This window comes from Tachyglossus aculeatus, chromosome 15 (genome assembly GCF_015852505.1).
Source record: "Tachyglossus aculeatus isolate mTacAcu1 chromosome 15, mTacAcu1.pri, whole genome shotgun sequence".
Classification (NCBI taxonomy): domain Eukaryota; kingdom Metazoa; phylum Chordata; class Mammalia; order Monotremata; family Tachyglossidae; genus Tachyglossus; species Tachyglossus aculeatus.
Window position 1 is genome coordinate 15,765,420 of NC_052080.1, and position 20,166 is coordinate 15,785,585.

Genomic DNA, 20,166 nt, shown 5'->3' on the forward strand with positions numbered 1-20,166 from the left:
TTTTGATGTGTATATATCTATAATTCTATTTATATCCATGCCTCCTTTCTTGTTTTGATGTGTCTAGATCTAGAATTCTATTTATTTATATTGAAGCAGTGTGGCTCAGTGGAAAGAGCCCAGGCTTCGGAGTCAGGGGTCATGGGTTCAAATCCCCGCTCCGCCAATTGTCAGCTGTGTGACTTTGGGCAAGTCGCTTCACTTCTCTGGGCCTCAGTGACCTCACCTGAAAAATGGGGGTTAAGACCGCGAGCCCCCCGTGGAACAACCTGATGGCCTTGTAACCTCCCCAGCGCTTAGAACAGTGCTTTTGCACATAATAAGCGCTTAATAAATGCCATTATTATTATTATTTATATCGATGCCTTTCTTGTTTTGGTGTGTATATATCAATAATTCTATTTATATCGATGCCTGCTTCCTTGGTTTGATGTGTCTAGATCGAGAATTCTATTTATTTATATTGAAGCAGTGTGGCTCAGTGGAAAGAGCCCGTTATTGCTGAATTGTACTTTCCAAGCGCTTAGTCTAGTGCTCTGCACACAGTAAGCAGACAAATCTGTTGTTATTGTGTCTCTAAATACACAGTTTAGCACATAGTACGCATTTAGTAAGTACCACAATTATTCTTAGTGTAGAGATTAGTGATTTAACTACGGGGCGCGTCAGTCCTGGAAACAGAGATATAGTTAAAAACTTTACCTTTCTGATTTTCACTTTCCACCAAGCCACATTGCCTCCACGTGTCCAGTGATCTGAAGGGAGCCTAAATAACCTCCAGAGAAAGTTGAGGTTGCTCCTTTCTTTTTTAAAAAAAAGATATCTGTTAAGCACTTGCTACATGTAAAACGCTATTCTAAGGACTGGAGTTGGAACAAGTTAATTAGGTCGGACAGTTCTTATCCCACATGGGGATCACAGCCTAAGTAGGAGGGAGTACAGGTATTTAATAATAATGATATGGTATTTATTAAGCGCTTACTATGTGCAAAGCGCTGGGGAGGTTACAAGGCCATCAGGTTGTCCCACGTGGGGCTCACAGTCTTCATCCCCGTTTTCCAGATGAGGTCACTGAGGCCCAGAGAAGTGAAGTGACTCGCCCAAAGTCACACAGCAGACAAGCGGTGGAGGTGGGATTAGAACCCATGACCTCTGACTGCCAAACCCGCGCTCTTTCCCCTGAGCCGCTCTGCTTCCAGCTCTGCCTCTTGCTTGTTGTGTGACCTTGGGCAGACCATTTAACTCTCTATGCCTCGGTTTCCTCATCTGTAAAATTGGAGATGAGCTACGTGTTCTCCCTCCCCTCTATTCTGTGAAGCCTAAGAGAAGGAGGAACTTTGCAGACAAATCTGTTGTTATTGTGTCTCCCCCAGCTCTAAATACACAGTTTAGCACATAGTACGCATTTAATAAGTACCACAATTATTCTTAGTGCAGAGATTAGTGATTTAACTACAGGGAGCATCAGTCCTGAAAACAGACATAGAGTTAAAACTTTACCTTTCTGATTTTCACTTTTCACCAAGCCACATTGCCTCCAGGTGTCCAGTGATCTGAAGGGAGCCTAAATAACCTCCAGAGAAAGTTGAGGTTGCTCCTTTCTTTTTTAAAAAAAAAGATATCTGTTAAGCACTTGCTACGTGTAAAACGCTATTCTAAGGACTGGAGTTGGAACAAGTTAATTAGGTCGGACAGTTCTTATCCCACATGGGGATCACAGCCTAAGTTGGAGGGAGTACAGGTATTTAATAATAATGATGGTATTTATTAAGCGCTTACTATATGCAAAGCCCTGGGGAGGTTACAAGGCGATCAGTTTGCCCCACGTGGGGCTCACAGTCTTCATCCCCATTTTCCAGATGAGGTCACTGAGGCCCAGAGAAGTGACGTGACCTGCCCAAAGTCACACAGCAGACAAGCGGTGGAGGCGGGATTAGAACCCATGAGCTCTGACTCCCAAACCCGCGCTCTTTCCCCTGAGCCGCTCTGCTTCCAGCTCTGCCTCTTGCTTGTTGTGTGACCTTGGGCAGACCATTTAACTCTCGATGCCTCGGTTTCCTCATCTGTAAAATTGGAGATGAGCCACGTGTTCTCCCTCCCCTCTATTCCGTGAAGCCTACGAGAAGGAGGAACTTTGCAGACAAATCTGCTGTTATAGTGTCTCCCCCAGCACTAAATACACAGTTTAGCACATAGTACGCGTTTAATAAGTACCACAATTATTCTTAGTGCAGAGATTAGTGATTTAACTACAGGGAGCATCAGTCCTGAAAACAGACATAGAGTTAAAACTTTACCTTTCTGATTTTCACTTTCCACCAAGCCACATTGCCTCCAGGTGTCCAGTGATCTGAAGGGAGCCTAAATAAGCTCCAGAGAAAGTTGAGGTTGCTCCTTTCTTTTTTAAAAAAAAGATATCTGTTAAGCACTTGCTACGTGTAAAACACTATTCTAAGGACTGGAGGTGGAACAAGTTAATTAGGTCGGACAGTTCTTATCCCACATGGGGATCACAGTCTAAGTAGGAGGGAGTACAGGTATTTAATAATAATGATGGTATTTATTAAGCGCTTACTATGTGCAAAGCACTGGAGAGGTTACAAGGCCATCAGCTTGTCCCACGTGGGGCTCACAGTCTTCATCCCCGTTTTCCAGATGAGGTCACTGAGGCCCAGAGAAGTGAAGTGACTTGCCCAAAGTCACACAGCAGACAAGCGGTGGACGCGGGATTAGAACCCATGACCTCTGACTGCCAAACCCGCGCTCTTTCCCCTGAGCCGCTCTGCTTCCAGCTCTGCCTCTTGCTTGTTGTGTGACCTTGGGCAGACCATTTAACTCTCTATGCCTCGGTTTCCTCATCTGTAAAATTGGAGATGAGCTACGTGTTCTCCCTCCCCTCTATTCTGTGAAGCCTAAGAGAAGGAGGAACTTTGCAGACAAATCTGTTGTTATTGTGTCTCCCCCAGCTCTAAATACACAGTTTAGCACATAGTACGCATTTAATAAGTACCACAATTATTCTTAGTGCAGAGATTAGTGATTTAACTACGGGGCGCATCAGTCCTGGAAACAGACATAGAGTTAAAACTTTACCTTTCTGATTTTCACTTTCCACCAAGCCACATTGCCTCCGGTGTCCAGTGATCTGAAGGGATCCTCAATAAGCTCCAGAGAAAGTTGATCTGAAGGGATCCTAAATAACCTCCAGAGAAAGTTGAAGTTGCTCCTTTTATTAATAATAAAAAAAAGATATCCGTTAAGCACTTGCTACGTGTAAAACGCTATTCTAAGGACTGGAGTTGGAACAAGTTAATTAGGTGGGACAGCTCCTAACCCACATGGGGATCACAGCCTAAGGAGGAGGGAGTACAGGTATTTAATAATAATGATGGTATTTATTAAGCGCTTACTATGTGCAAAGCACTGTTCTAAGCGCTGGGGAGGTTACAAGGCAATCAGTTTGTCCCACGTGGGGCTCCCAGTCTTCATCCCCATTTTCCAGATGAGGTCACTGAGGCCCAGAGAAGTGAAGTGACTTGCCCAAAGTCCCACGGCTGACAAGAGGCAGAGCCGGGATTTGAACCCGTGACTCCTGACTCCAAAGCCCGGGCTCTTTCCACTGAGCCACGCTGCTTCTCTTCATCTCCGTTTTCCAGAAACAGAGGTACGGAGAAGTCGAGACGTGCCCAAGGTTGCAAGAAATGGGCAGATCTGAAATTAGAAGCGGTGTGGGCAGGGATCGTCGCTATCGCCGAATTGCACTTTCCAAGCGCTTAGTCCAGTGCTCTGCACACAGTAAGCGCTCAAGAAACACGATTGAACGAATGAATGAGATCTGGGTTCTAATTCTGACTCCATCGCTTGCGTACTGTGTGACGTTGGGCAAGCCACTTAAATTCTCTGTGCCCCAGTTTCTTCTCCCTCCCTCTTACACTGAGAGCTTTAAGTGGGAAAGGGACTCTGTCTGCTCGCATTGTATCTACCCTAGCATTTAGTACAGTGCTTATCACATAGCCAGTGCTTAATGAACACCCCCAATAATTGTGATTATCACCCCTACCTGCACAAAGCATGCCTGGATGTCCATTCTTTATATCTCCCAGGCTCGTAAACGTAAGGTTTATTCGCAACGTAATAATCAGATTTTCCATGGAAGATGTCACATCTTGACCTCGAGGAGGCAAAAAATTTTATACTTCCGAATGATTTTATTGGCAGCGAAACTGGAAAGTCAAAAACCTTTTTCGTCTAAACAATGGGAGGAGAACGTGCCCATGTTAATCCCAGAAATAGCTGCAAGATAATTCCTCCTAGCAAATTTCTACATATTTTAAAAGATCCTTATTTTTACAGCGTGGCTCGGTGGAAAGAGCCCAGGTTTTGGAGACAGAGGTCATGGGTTCAAATCCCACCTCCGCCAATTTTTTTTTATGGCATTTATTAAGCGCTTACTATGTGCAAAGCACTGTTGTAAGCACTGGGGATTCACTTCTCTGGACCTCAGTTACCTCACCTGTAAAATGGGGATGAAGACTGTGAGCCCCCACCCCGGGACAGCCTGATCACCTTGTAAGCAGAAGCAGTGTGGCTCAATGGAAAGAGCCCGGGCTTTGGAGTCAGAGGTCAGGGGTTCAAATCCTGGCTCCGCCACTTGTCAGCTGTGTGACTTTGGGCAAGTCACTTAACTTCTCTGGGCCTCAGTTACCTCATCTGTAAAATGGGGATTAAGACTGTGAGCCCCTTGGGACAACCTGATAACTTTGTAACCTCCCCAGTGCTTAGAACAGTGCTTTGCACATAGTAAGCGCTTAATAAATGTCATTATTATTATTATTTGTCAGTCCCTGACTTGACTCTCGGGTTAGCTTCCTCATCACTGACCTTCCTGCCTTCAGTCTCTCCCCTGCTCTGGACCAAACTTCACTCTGCAGCCCTGATCACCTTGTAACTTCCCCAGCGCTTAGAACAGTGCTTTGCACATAGTAAGCGCTTAATAAATGCCATTATTATTATTATGTGTCAGTCCCTGACTACACTCGGGTTAGCTTCCTCATCACTGACCTTCCTGCCTTCAGTCTCTCCCCTGCTCGGGACCAAACTTCACTCTGCAGCCCTGATCACCTTGTAACTTCCCCAGCGCTTAGAACAGTGCTTTGCACATAGTAAGCGCTTAATAAATGCCATTATTATTATTATTCGTCAGTCCCTGACTTGACTCTCGGGTTAGCTTCCTCACCACTGACCTTCCTGCCTTCATTCTCTCCGCTGCTCCGGCCCAAACTTCACTCCGCAGCCTGGATGGTTTTGCTAAAATGTTGTTCTGCGGGTGTCACCCCACTCCTCAAAGCCCTCCGGTCATTGCCCATTCCTCTCCGTGTCAAACATCCACATCATCGTGGGTTCAAATCCCGGCTCCGCCACTTGTCAGCTGTGTGACTTTGGGCAAGTCACTTCACTTCTCTGGGCCTCAGCTCATCTGTAAAATGGGGATTAAGACTGTGAGCCCCACGTGGGACAACCTGATCACCTTGTATCCCCCAGTGCTTAGAACAGGGCTTTGCACATAGTATGCGCCTAATAAATGCCATCATCATTATTATTATTAGTAGTAAGCACTTAACAAATACCACAACTATTATTATTGTCATTATCATAATTAACAATACTGACAATGTCCTGAGCCCCTTATTAGTTTACTTCAGGGAAGCAGGAAGAGTTGGAATTCCTGCTCTCAAGGTGCTTACTCCCCATTTCTGCATTAGAAGCTTGGAAGGAAGGTAGTAATAATAGTATTTATTTATTAAGAGCGAACTGTGCAGAGCACTGCACTAAACCACGGTAGAACAAACAAATAAATATCTAAAAAAGAAAGTCTTTCTCCACTTAATAGACCACAGTTCCCTAGTGCTGAAACCGTGCCTTGTTTTGGGAGTCAGAAAAGGCAAACCTTAGCTCTCTCCGTCTTGAAAAGACCTCCTAAAACCCCACCGGTTCTGGGAAGCCTTTCTGACTGATTCACATTCTAATCTTGACCACCCAAAATCCATCGTCATCCTTCCGTATTTCATTCATACCCTCGGCACCTATTTTCTCTGCCTCTGTTCCTGTCTCCTTTCCGTCTCCCTCATTTCCCGTCTCCTTTCCTCAGCCTCTTTTCCGGCCTCCTTTCTTCTGCCCCCTGACTTTCCCTCTGTCTCCTTTCTGTCTCCCTCATTTCCTGTCTCCTTCACTCAGCCTCTTTTCCGGCCTCCTTTCTTCTGCCCCCTGACTTTCCCTCTGTCTCCTTTCCTCTGCTCTCTTTCCTCACCCTCTTTTCCGGCCTCCTTTCTTCTGCCCCCTGACTTTCCCTCTGTCTCCTTTCCGTCTCCCTCATTTCCTGTCTCCTTTCCTCAGCCTCTTTTCCGGCCTCCTTTCTTCTGCCCCCTGACTTTCCCTCTGTCTCCTTTCCTCTGCCCTCCTTCCTCAGCCTCCTTTCCAGCTTCCTTTCTTCTGCCCCCTGACTTTCCCTCTGTCTCCTTTTCTCTGCTGTCTTTCCTCAGCCTCCTTTCTTCTGCCCCCCCAACTTTCCCTCTGTCTCCTTTCCTCTGCCCTCTTTCCTCAGCCTCTTTTCCGGCCTCCTTTCTTCTGCCCCCTGACTTTCCCTCTGTCTCCTTTCCGTCTCCCTCATTTCCTGTCTCCTTTACTCAGCCTTTTTCCGGCCTCCTTTCTTCTGCCCCCTGACTTTCCCTCTGTCTCCTTTCCTCTGCCCCTTTTCCGGCCTCCTTTCTTCTGCCCCCTGACTTTCCCTCTGTCTCCTTTCCGTCTCCCTCATTTCCTGTCTCCTTTACTCAGCCTCTTTTCCGGCCTCCTTTCTTCTGCCCCTGACTTTCCCTCTGTCTCCTTTCCTCTGCCCTCTTTCCTCAGCCTCTTTTCCGGCCTCCTTTCTTCTGCCCCCTGACTTTCCCTCTGTCTCCTTTCTGTCTCCCTCATTTCCTGTCTCCTTTACTCAGCCTCTTTTCCGGTCTCCTTTCTTCTGCCCCCGACTTTCCCTCTGTCTCCTTTCCTCTGCCCTCTTTCCTCAGCCTCTTTTCCGGCCTCCTTTCTTCTGCCCCCTGACTTTCCCTCTGTCTCCTTTCCGTCTCCCTCATTTCCTTTCTCCTCAGCCTCTTTTCCAGTCTCCTTTCTTCTGCCCCCTGACTTTCCCTCTGTCTCCTTTCCTCTGCCCTCTTTCCTCAGCCTCCTTTCCAGCTTCCTTTCTTCTGCCCCCTGACTTTCCCTCTGTCTCCTTTTCTCTGCTCTCTTTCCTCAGCCTCCTTTCTTCTGCCCCCCAACTTTCCCTCTGTCTCCTTTCCTCTGCCCTCTTTCCTCAGCCTCTTTTCCGGCCTCCTTTCTTCTGCCCCCTGACTTTCCCTCTGTCTCCTTTCCGTCTCCCTCATTTCCTGTCTCCTTTACTCAGCCTCTTTTCCGGCCTCCTTTCTTCTGCCCCCCGACTTTCCCTCTGTCTCCTTTCCTCTGCCCTCTTTCCTCAGCCTCCTTTCCAGCTTCCTTTCTCCTGCCCCCTGAATTTCCCTCTGTCTCCTTTCCTCTGCTCTCTTTCCTCAGCCTCCTTTCTTCTGCCCCCGGACTTTCCCTCTGTCTCCTTTCCTCTGCCTCCTTTCCAGCTTCCTTTCTTCTGCCCCCCGACTTTCCCTCTGTCTCCTTTCCTCTGCTGCTGTCTTTCCCCAGGGCCTAATAAAACCTAGGGAAAATCTTTCGCCTTTTGACCTGCTTCATTCCCCAGAATAGCCTCCTAAAACAGGGAAAGGAAACGCGAGCCTCACCTTCACATCTCTGAGCTCCAGTGGAGACAGTTCCCAGGGTGGATTTTTCCAAAACGGTGTCTTCCTCAGGCCTGGCTAGATTGGCTTGGTGTTGTTGTAGTAGTAGTGGTGTTGTAGTAGTAGTAGTGGTGTTGTAGTGTTGTAGATGTCTTCCCCGAGCCATGCCCCCATGGGAAGACCAAATTCTGTCAGGAACGTCGTCACCATCATCCAGGGTAGGGACTCGGGGCTTACTTTATTTACCCTGAGCACTGTCAGAGGCGACTGCAGATATGAGGAAGGAAAAGACACAGTACCTGCTCTTGAGGAACTTACCTAAATTGACGGAAATATCCTCACCAATCAGTCAAAAAATCAGTGGAATTTCATGAAGTCTTATTGCATACAACATTATATGAAGCATGTGTGAAAGTACAGTATTGTTGATAGACACAATTTCTGCCCTCGAGGAGTTTACAGTCAAGTCAGAGAAGAAGGATTTGAAATAAATTGCAGGTAGGGAATGAAACAGATTATGAGCATATGGACATAAGTGCTCAGGGATTGAGGGTGGGGTGACTATTCATTCAATCGTATTTATTGAGCGCTTACTGTGTGCAGAGCACTGTACTAAGCGCTTGGGAAGTCCAAGTTGGCAACATATAGAGACGGTTCCTACCCAACAGCAGGCTCACAGTCTAGAAGGGGGAGACAGACAACAAAACATATTAACAAAATAAAATAGAATAAATATGCACAAATAAAATAGAGTAATAAATATGTGCAAACAGTCATTCAATCATATTTATTGAGCGCTTTCTGTGTGCAGAGCACTGTACTAAGCGCTTGGGAAGTCCAAGTTGGCAACATATAGAGACGGTCCCTACCCAACAGTGGGCTCACAGTCTAGAAGGGGGAGACAGACAACAAAACATATTAACAAAATAAAATAAATAGAATAAATATGTACAAATAAAATAGAGTAATAAATATGTACAAACATTCATTCAATCGTATTTATTGAGCGCTTACTGTGTGCAGAGCACTGTACCAAGCGCTTGGGAAGTACAAGTTGGCAGCATATAGAGACGGTCCCTACCCAACAGCGGGCTCACAGCCTAGAAGGGGGAGGCAGACAACAAAACATATTAACAAAATAAAATAAATAGAATAAATATGTACAAATAAAATAGAGTAATAAATATGTACAAACATATATACATATATACAGGTAATAATGATGGCATTTGTTAGGCGCTTACTTTGTGCCAAGCACTGTTCTAAGCGCTGGGGAGGATACAAGGTGATCAGGTTGTCCCACGTGGGGCTCACCATCTTAATCCCCATTTTACAGATGAGGAAACTGAGGCTCAGAGAAGTTAAGTGACTTGCCCAAAGTCACACGGGATGTGACATAACATAGGGGTGTTTGCTGAGAGCCTACTCTACGCCTTTCACTGTACTTACTGATGGGGTCGATTCAAAATAATCAGGTTGGACACAGGCCCTGTCGCAGTCTAAGTGGACCCATTTTACAGAGGAGAAAATGGAGGCAAATAGAAGTTAAGTGACTTGCATCATCATCATCATTACCTACCCATCTACATAAACAATAGTTCACAGTAACTACAGTTAGTACACAGCAAGAACTTAATAAATAGAGAAGCAGCGTGGCTCAGTGGAAAGAGCCCGGGATTTGGAGTCCGAGGTCATGGGTTCAAATCCCAGCTCTACCACTTGTCAGCTGTGTGACTTTGGGCAAGTCACTTCACCTCTCTGGGCCTCAGTTACCTCACCTGGAAAATGGGGATGAAGACTGTGAGGCCCCTGTGGGACAACCTGATCACCTTGCAACCTCCCCAGCGCTTAGAACAGTGCGTTGCACAGAGTGCTTAATAAATGCCATTATTATTATTAAATACTATTACTTCTATGACTACAACATATGCGATGTATCCAATCAACCATTCAATCAATGACATTAAGTGCCCAGTACTGTCCTTGTATTTAATAATAAAAATAAAAATAATAATAATAATAATAATAATAATGGCATTTATTAAGCACTTACTACGTGCAAAGCGCTTGGAAGAGTGAAATAGTGTTGATAGATGCTGGCCCTCAGGGACCTTACAATCTAGTAAATAATAATGACGATGGTATTTATTAAGCGCGTACTACGTGCCAAGCCCTGTTCTAAGCGCTGGAGGAGATACAGGGTCCCATGTGAGGCTCACAGTCTTAATCCCCATTTCCACATGAATACATTAAAATAAATTTTAAAATAAATTATAGTTAGGGACAGCGACTGAGGAGAAAAATAGGTTTGTAAGTGCTCTGCACGGGCCCTGAGGGTTCAAGGGCACGGGAGATTAATCCGAGAAGGCTTCCCGGAGGAAATGTGACTTTTAGTAGGGCTCTGGAAAAGGGGAGAGGGGTGGGCCGGCAGATATGAAGCGGGGTGGGGGGGAAATACGGGATCAAAGATGAGATCAAAGGGAAGCAACGTGGCTCAGTGGAAAGAGCCCGGGCTTGGGAGTCAGAGGTCATGGGTTCAAATCCCGGCTCCGCCAACTGTCAGCTGGGTGACTTCACCTTCTCTGGGCCTCAGTGAGTTCATCTGGAAAAGGGGGATGAAGACCAGGAGCCCCCCGTGGGACAACCCGATCACCCTGTAACCTCCTCAGCGCTTAGAACGGTGCTTTGCACATAGTAAGCGCTTAACAAAGCGCTTACAGAGAAGCAGCGTGGCTCAGTGGAAAGAGCATGGGCTTTGGAGTCAGAGGTCATGGGTTCAAATCCCAGCTCCATCAATTGTCAGCTGTGTGACTTTGGGCAAGTCGCTTCACTTCTCTGTTCCTCAGTTACCTCGTCTGTAAAAATGGGGATTAAAACTGTAAGCCCCCCCGGGACAACCTGATCACCTTGTAACCTCCCTAGCGCTTAATACAGTGCTTTGCACATAGTAAGCGCTTAATAAATGCCATTATTATTATTATAATGAATACCATTAAAAAAATGAGATCGAGGCATAGTGAGAAGGTGGGGGTTACAGAGCAAAGTATAAGGGGTGGCGTGTAGTGAGAGAAAGCGGAATGAGGGTCTTACAGCTGAGGGTGTGGGGTGTAAAATGGAGAAAGCATTCATTCATTCAATCGTATTTATTGAGCACTTACTGTGTGCAGAGCACTGGACTCGGCGGCTGGGAGAAGCAGCGGGGCTCAGTGGAAAGAGCCCGGACTTTGGAGTTCAAATCCCAGCTCTGCCAACTGTCAGCTGTGTGACTTTGGGCAAGTCACATCACTTCTCTGTGCTCCGGTGACCTCATCTGGAAAACGGGGATGAAGACTGTGAGCCCCCCGTGGGACAACCCGATCACCTGGTAACCTCCCCAGCCCTTAGTACAGTGCCTGGCGCATAGTAAGCGCTTAGTAAATGCCATCATCATTATTATTATTATTCTCTGGGCCTCAGTGACCTCATCTGGAAAATGAGGATGAAGACCGTGAGCCCGCCGTGGGGCAACCTGATCACCTTGTAACCTCCCCAGCGCTTAGAACAGTGCTTTGCACGTAGTAAGCGCTTAATAAATGCCTTCATCATCATCATCATCCAATACAAAAATAAATACACATATTTCCACCCCCCCCACACACACACAACAAGCTTACAATGTAGAGAGGGGGAGAAAGACATCAATACAAATAAATAACAGACACGTACATAAGTGCTGTGGGGCTGGGAGAGGGGAAGAATAAAGGGAGCAAGTCACTTCACTTCTCTGGGCCTCAGTGACCTCATCTGGAAAATGGGGATGAAGGCCGTGAGCCCCCCGTTGGACAACCCGATCACCTTGTAACCTCCTCAGCGCACAGAACAGTGCTTTGCACATAGTAAGCGCTTGATAAATACCATTAAAAAAATGAGATCGAGGCACAGTGAGAAGGTGGGGGTTACAGAGCAAAGTATAAGGGGGGGCGTGTAGTGAGAGAAAGCGGAATGAGGGTCTTACAGCTGAGGGTGTGGACTGTAAAATGGAGAAAGCATTCATTCAATCGTATTTATTGAGCACTTACTGTGTGCAGAGCACTAGTCTCAGTGGCTGGGAGAAGCAGCGGGGCTCAGTGGAAAGAGCCCGGGCTTTGGAGTCAGAGGTCAGGGGTTCAAATCCCGGCTCCGCCAATCGTCAGCTGTGTGACTTTGGGCGAGTCACTTCACTTCTCTGGGCTTCAGTGACCTCATCTGGAAAATGGGGATGAAGACTGTGAGCCCCCCCGTGGGACAACCGGATCACCTGGTAACCTCCCCAGCCCTTAGTACAGTGCCTGGCACATAGTAAGCGCTTAATAAATGCCATCATCATCATCATTATTATTATTATTATTCTCTGGGCCTCAGTCCCCTCAACTGTAAAACGGGGATGAAGACTGTGAGCACCCCTGTGGGACAACTGGATCACCTGGTAACCTTCCGAGCCCTTAGTACAGTGCCTGGCACATAGTAAGCGCTTAATAAATGCCATCATCATCATTATTATTATTATTCTCTGGGCCTCAGTCCTCTCATCTGTAAAATGGGGATGAAGACTGTGAGCACCCCTGGGGGACAACTGGATCACCTGGTAACCTTCCCAGCCCTTAGTACAGTGCCTGGCACATAGTAAGCGCTTAATAAATGCCATCATCATCATCATTATTATTCTTCTTCTCTGGGCCTCAGTCCCCTCAACTGTAAAATGGGGATGAAGACTGTGAGCACCCCTGTGGGACAACTGGATCACCTGGTAACCTTCCCAGCCCTTAGTACAGTGCCTGGCACATAGTAAGTGCTTAATAAATGCCATCATCATCATTATTATTAATTTTCTGGGCCTCAGACAACAATACAGATAAATAACAGACGTACATAAGTGCTGTAGGGCTGGGAGAGGGGAAGAATAAAGGGAGCAAGGCACTTCACTTCTCTGGGCCTCAGTGACCTCATCTGGAAAATGGGGATGAAGACCGTGAGCCCCACGTGGTACAACCTGATCACCTTGTAACCTCCCCAGCGCTTAGAACAGGGCTTTGCACGTAGTAAGGGAGGGGGAGAAGAGGAAAGGGGTTGGGGGCTTAGTGTGGGAAGCCCTCTCGGAGGAGATGTGGCTTAGCGGAAAGAGCCCAGGCTTAGGAGTTACAGGTTCTGGGTTCCAATCATTCATTCATTCAGTCGTATTTATTGAGCGCTTACTGTGTGCAGAGCACTGTACTAAGCGCTTGGGAAGTCCGAGTTGGCAACATACAGAGACAGTCCCTACGCAACAGCGGGCTCACAGGCTAGAAGGGGGAGACAGACAACAAAACGGACAGGTGGCAAGTCGTCAGAACAGACAGAATTAAAGCGAAACGCACATCATTAACAAAATAAATAGAATAGTAAATACGTACAAGTAAAATAAATAGAGTAATAAATCTGGACAAACATATATACAGGTGCTGTGGGGAGGGGAAGGAGGTCGGGCTGGGGGGATTCATTCATTCATTCAATCGTATTTATTAAGCGCTTACTATGTGCCAAGCACTGTTCTAAGCGCTGGGGAGGTTACAAGGCGATCAGGTTGTCCCACGGGGGGCTCACAGTCTTCATCCCCATTTTACAGATGAGGTCACTGAGGCCCAGAGAAGTGAAGTGACCTGCCCAGAGTCACACAATCCTGCTCCGCCACTTGTCAGCTGTGTGACTTTGGGCAAGTCCCTTCACTTCTCTGGGCCTCAGTTCCCTCATCTGGAAAACGGGGATGAAGACTGGGAGCCCCCCCCGTGGGACAACCTGATCACCTTGTAACCTCCCCAGCGCTTAGAACAGGGCTTCGCGCCTAGTAAGCGCTTAATATATGCCTTCATTATTAATCTCTACATCCTGAAGTCACTCAGCGAAGTGAGAAGCCACTCTGTGAGGATTGACGGTATTGGTGGGATGACTCTTTGCCCGCTGATTCTTCCGAGTGTTTCCAGGGACTTCCTGGCAGTGTGGCTCAGTGGGAAGAGCCCGGGCTTTGGAGTCGGAGGTCACGGGTTCAAATCCCGGCCCTACCGACTGTCAGCTGTGTGACTCCGGGCAAGTCACTTAGCTTCTCTGTGTCTCAGTTACCTCATCTGTAAAAGGGGGATTAATCAATCAATCAATCAATCGTATTTACTGAGCGCTTACTATGTGCAGAGCACTGTACTAAGCGCTTGGGAAGTACAAATTGGCAACACATAGAGACGGTCCCTACCCAACAGTGGGCTCACAGTCTAAAAGGGGGAGACAGAGAACAGAACCAAACATACCAACAAAATAAAATAAATAGGATAGAAATGTACAAGTAAAATAAATAAGTAAATAAATAGAGTAATAAATATGTACAACCATATATACATATATACTTAAGACTGTGAGCCCCTCGTGGGACCATCTGATCACTCTGTATCCCCCCCAGCGCTTAGAACAGTGCTTCGCACATAGTAAGCGCTTAACAAACACCATTACCATTATTCTTAAGAACTCCGGAAAGCAGACGGCTTATCCGGTCATTTCTCTCAGAAGCCGATTCTTCCTGTGAAAGTAGAAAGGAGTACGAAACTGGTTTTCCCTAGGAGGAACCTGTGGGCAGGGAATGTGTCTATTTATTGCTGTAGTGGACTCTCCCAAGCACTCAGCACAGCGTTCCGCCCGCAGAAAGCACTCAATAAATACAACTGACGGCAGAAGCCGATTCTTCCTGTGAAAGTAGAAAGGAGTACGAAACTGGTTTTCGCTTGGAGAAACCTGTGGGCAGGGAATGTGTCTATTTATTGCTATAGTGGACTCTCCCAAGCACTCAGCGCAGCGTTCTGCCCGCAGAAAGCACTCAATAAATACAACTGATGGCAGAAGCCGATTCTTCCTGTGAAAGTAGAAAGGAGTACGAAACTGGTTTTCCCTAGGAGGAACCTGTGGGCAGGGAATGTGTCTATTTATTGCTATAGTGGACTCTCCCAAGCACTCAGCGCAGCGTTCTGCCCACAGAAAGCACTCAATAAATACAACTGACGGCAGAAGCCGATTCTTCCTGTGAAAGTAGAAAGGAGAACAAAACTGGTTTTCGCTTGGAGAAACCTGTGGGCAGGGAATGTGTCTATTTATTGCTGTAGTGGACTCTCCCAAGCACTCAGCACAGCGTTCTGCCCGCAGAAAGCACTCAATAAATACAACTGACGGCAGAAGCCGATTCTTCCTGTGAAAGTAGAAAGGAGTACAAAACTGGTTTTCGCTTGGAGAAACCTGTGGGCAGGGAATGTGTCTATTTATTGCTGTAGTGGACTCTCCCAAGCACTCAGCGCAGCGTTCTGCCCGCAGAAAGCATTCAATAAATACAACTGACGGCAGAAGCCGATTCTTCCTGTGAAAGTAGAAAGGAGTACGAAACTGGTTTTCGCTAGGAGGAACCTGTGGGCAGGGAATGTGTCTATTTATTGCTGTAGTGGACTCTCCCAAGCACTCAGCACAGCGTTCCGCCCGCAGAAAGCACTCAATCAATACAACTGACGGCAGAAGCCGATTCTTCCTGTGAAAGTAGAAAGGAGTACGAAACTGGTTTTCGCTAGGAGGAACCTGTGGGCAGGGAATGTGTCTATTTATTGCTGTAGTGGACTCTCCCAAGCACTCAGCGCAGCGTTCTGCCCGCAGAAAGCACTCAATAAATACAACTGACAGCAGAAGCCGATTCTTCCTGTGAAAGTAGAAAGGAGTACGAAACTGGTTTTCGCTTGGAGGAACCTGTGGGCAGGGAATGTGTCTATTTATTGCTGTAGTGGACTCTCCCAAGCACTCAGCGCAGCGTTCCGCCCGCAGAAAGCACTCAATAAATACAACTGACGGCAGAAGCCGATTCTTCCTGTGAAAGTAGAAAGGAGTACGAAACTGGTTTTCCCTAGGAGGAACCTGTGGGCAGGGAATGTGTCTATTTATTGCTATAGTGGACTCTCCCAAGCACTCAGCGCAGCGTTCTGCCCGCAGAAAGCACTCAATAAATACAACTGACGGCAGAAGCCGATTCTTCCTGTGAAAGTAGAAAGGAGTACAAAACTGGTTTTCGCTTGGAGAAACCTGTGGGCAGGGAATGTGTCTATTTATTGCTATAGTGGACTCTCCCAAGCACTCAGCGCAGCGTTCTGCCCGCAGAAAGCACTCAATAAATACAACTGACGGCAGAAGCCGATTCTTCCTGTGAAAGTAGAAAGGAGTACAAAACTGGTTTTTGCTTGGAGAATCCTGTGGGCAGGGAATGTGTCTATTTATTGCTATAGTGGACTCTCCCAAGCACTCAGCACAGCGTTCTGCCTGCAGAAAGCACTCAATAAATACAACTGACGGCAGAAGCCGATTCTTCCTGTGAAAGTAGAAAGGAGTACGAAACTGGTTTTCCCTAGGAGGAACCTGTGGGCAGGGAATGTGTCTATTTATTGCTATAGTGGACTCTCCCAAGCACTCAGCGCAGCGTTCTGCCCGCAGAAAGCACTCAATAAATACAACTGACGGCAGAAGCCGATTCTTCCTGTGAAAGTAGAAAGGAGTACGAAACTGGTTTTCGCTTGGAGGAACCTGTGGGCAGGGAATGTGTCTATTTATTGCTGTAGTGGACTCTCCCAAGCACTCAGCACAGCGTTCTGCCCGCAGAAAGCACTCAATAAATACAACTGACGGCCTGCCTGACCGAAAATATCCTTCGGACAGCAGGCCTGGGGAGGCCCGACAGGTTTGGCGGCTGGTAGAGAGGGTTTATCGGCAACAGGATGAATGGTAGGGGAGGGGATAGGAAGGTGGCTGTGTCTACAGCCCCGACAATGCCTTGCCTTGGGAATCGGGCTGCGGTGGTGATTTCTGCTGAGATCCCAGATTGGCGCATCTCCGCAGCGCAGCCGGCCAACGCTGACATCATCCCGGGCTGACGTCCGCGCACCCCGGCTGCCGGCGGCTCGTCGATGGGAAGCGGGGCCGTGAAGGGAGCCAAGAGGTGTTCCCGGCTCGGCGCGGGGGGCGGCGGGTTAAGGGACGCCACCCGGGTGGGTGGGAGCGGGCCCCCCGGAGCGGACGCCGTGGAGACGGGAGACTTGGGAGGGGTGGGATGCCAAGATGCTGCCAAGATGACTCAACCGCTCGCAAATCCCCGGGCCTCGGGGCCTCCGGGCCGAGCTGGCTGGCTTCCTGACTGCAAGGGGAAGAGGGGATCCCTACAAGTAGGAGTTAAATAAATACCATTGAGTGAATGAATGGACAAATACCAATACTATTATTATTGTCAGGTTGGATCAGGGGTTGAAGAAAAAAAAACCTTTGGCTCTATTCATTCTCCTCCTACTTTATATCCCCCCCAGCGCTTAGAACAGTGCTTTGCACATAGTAAGCGCTTAACAAATACCAATATTATTATTATTATCAGGTTGGATCAGGGGTTGAAGAAAAAAAAGCTTTAGCTCTATTTATTCTCCTCCTACTTTATATCCCCCCCCATGCTTAGAACAGTGCTTTGCACATAGTAAGCGCTTAACAAATACCAATATTATTATTGTTATCAGGTTGGATCAGGGGTTGAAGAAAAAAAACTTTTGGCTCTATTCATTCTCCTCCTAATCTGAATCCCCCCAGTACTTAGAACAGTGCTTTGCACATAGTAAGCACTTAACAAATACAAATATTATTATTATCATCAGGTTGGATCAGGGGTTGAAGAAAAAAAAACCTTTGGCTGAACAGTGCTTTGCACATAGTAAGCGCTTAGATACAAATATTATTATCAGGTTGGATCAGGGGTTGAAGAAAAAAAAACCTTTGGCTGAACAGTGCTTTGCACATAGTAAGCACTTAACAAATACCATATTATTATTATTACCAGGTTGGATCAGGGGTTGAAGAAAAAAAAACCTTTGGCTCTATTCATTCTCCTCCTACTTTATATCCCCCCCAGCACTTAGAACAGTGCTTTTCACATAGCAAGCACTTAACAAATACCACATTATTATTATTATCAGGTTGGATCAGGGGTTGAAGAAAAAAAACTTTTGGCTCTATTCATTCTCCTCCTAATCTGAATCTCCCCAGCGCTTAGAACAGTGCTTTGCACATAGCAAGCACTTAACAAATACAAATATTATTATTATCATCAGGTTGGATCAGGGGTTGAAGAAAAAAAACCTTTGGCTGAACAGTGCTTTGCACATAGTAAGTGCTTAACAAATACCAATATTATTATTATTATCGGGTTGGATCAGGGGTTGAAGAAAAAAGACTTTGGCTCTATTCATTCTCCTCCTAATTTGTATCCCCCCCCCCCCAGCGCTTGGAACAGTGCTTTGCACATAGTAAGCGCTTAACAAATACCAATATTATTATTAGTATCAGGTTGGATCAGGGGTTGAAGAAAAAAAAGAACCTTTGGCTCTATTCATTCTCCTCCAACTTTTCCAGTGCTTAGAACAGTGCTTTGCACATAGTGAGTGCTTAACAAATACCAATATTATTATTATTATCAGGTTGGATCAGGGGTTGAAGAAAAAAACCCCTTTAGCTCTATTCATTCTCCTCCTAATCTGCATCCCCCCCAGCGCTTAGAACAGTGCTTTGCACATAGTAAGGGCATAACAAATACCAATATTATTATTATTATCACGTTGGATCAGGGGTTGAAGAAAAAAAACTTTTGGCTCTATTCATTCTCCTAATCTGAATCCCCCCAGCGCTTAGAACAGTGCTTTGCACATAGTAAGCACTTAACAAATACAAATATTATTATTATTATCAGGTTGGATCAGGGGTTGAAGAAAAAAAACCTTTGGCTCTGTTCATTCTCCTCCTACTTTATATCCCCCCCAGCACTTAGAACAGTGCTTTGCACATAGTAAGCGCTTAACAAATACCAATATTATTATTATTATCAGGTTGGATCAGGGGTTGAAGAAAAACCAACTTTGGCTTAACAGTGCTTTGCACATAGTAAGCGCTTAAATACCAATATTATTATTATTACCAGGTTGGATCAGGGGTTGTAGAAAAAAAAGCTTTGGCTCTATTCATTCTCCTCCTAATTTGTATCCCCCCAGGGCTTAGAACAGTGCTTTGCACATAGTAAGCGCTTAATAAAGACCAATATTATTATTATTATTGGGTTGGATCAGGGGTTTAAGAAAAACCACCTTTGGCTTAACAGTGCTTTACACATAGTAAGTGCTTAACAAATACCAATATTATTATTATTATCAGGTTGGATCAGGGGTTGAAGAAAAAAAAGCTTTGGCTCTATTCATTCTCCTCCTAATTTGTATCCCTCCCAGCACTTGGAACAATGCTTTGCACATAGTAAGCGCTTAACAAATACCAATATTATTATTATTATCGGGTTGGATCAGGGGTTTAAGAAAAACCACCTTTGGCTGAACAGTGCTTTGCACATAGTAAGCGCTTAAATACCAATATTATTATCATTACCAGGTTGGATCAGGGGTTGAAGAAAAAGAAACCTTTGGCTCTATTCATTCTCCTCCTAATTTGTATCCCCCCCCAGCGCTTGGAACAGTGCTTTGCACATAGTAAGCGCTTAAAAAATACCAATATTATTATTATTATCAGGTTGGATTAGGAGTTGAAGAAAAAAATCTTTGGCTCTATTCATTTTCCTCCTAATATGTATCCCCCCAGCGCTTGGAACAGTGCTTTGCACATAGTAAGCGCTTAACAAATACCAATATTATTATTATTATCGGGTTGGATCAGGGGTTTAAGAAAAACCACCTTTGGCTGAACAGTGCTTTGCACATAGTAAGCGCTTAAATACCAATATTATTATCATTACCAGGTTGGATCAGGGGTTGAAGAAAAAGAAACCTTTGGCTCTATTCATTCTCCTCCTAATTTGTATCCCCCCCCAGCGCTTGGAACAGTGCTTTGCACATAGTAAGCGCTTAAAAAATACCAATATTATTATTATTATCAGGTTGGATTAGGAGTTGAAGAAAAAAATCTTTGGCTCTATTCATTTTCCTCCTAATATGTATCCCCCCAGCGCTTGGAACAGTGCTTTGCACATAGTAAGCGCTTAACAAATACCAATATTATTATTATTATCAGGTTGGATCAGGGCTGTAGAAAAACCACCTTTGGCTGAACAGTGCTTTGCACATAGTAAGCGCTTAAATACCAATATTATTATTATTACCAGGTTGGATCAGGGGTTGAAGTAAAAAAAGCTTTGGCTCTATTCATTCTCCTCCTAATCTGTATCCCCCCCAGCGCTTGGAACAGTGCTTTGCACATAGTAAGCGCTTAAATACCAATATTATTATTATTACCAGGTTGGATCAGGGGTTGAAGAAAGAAAACCCTCTGGCTCCGT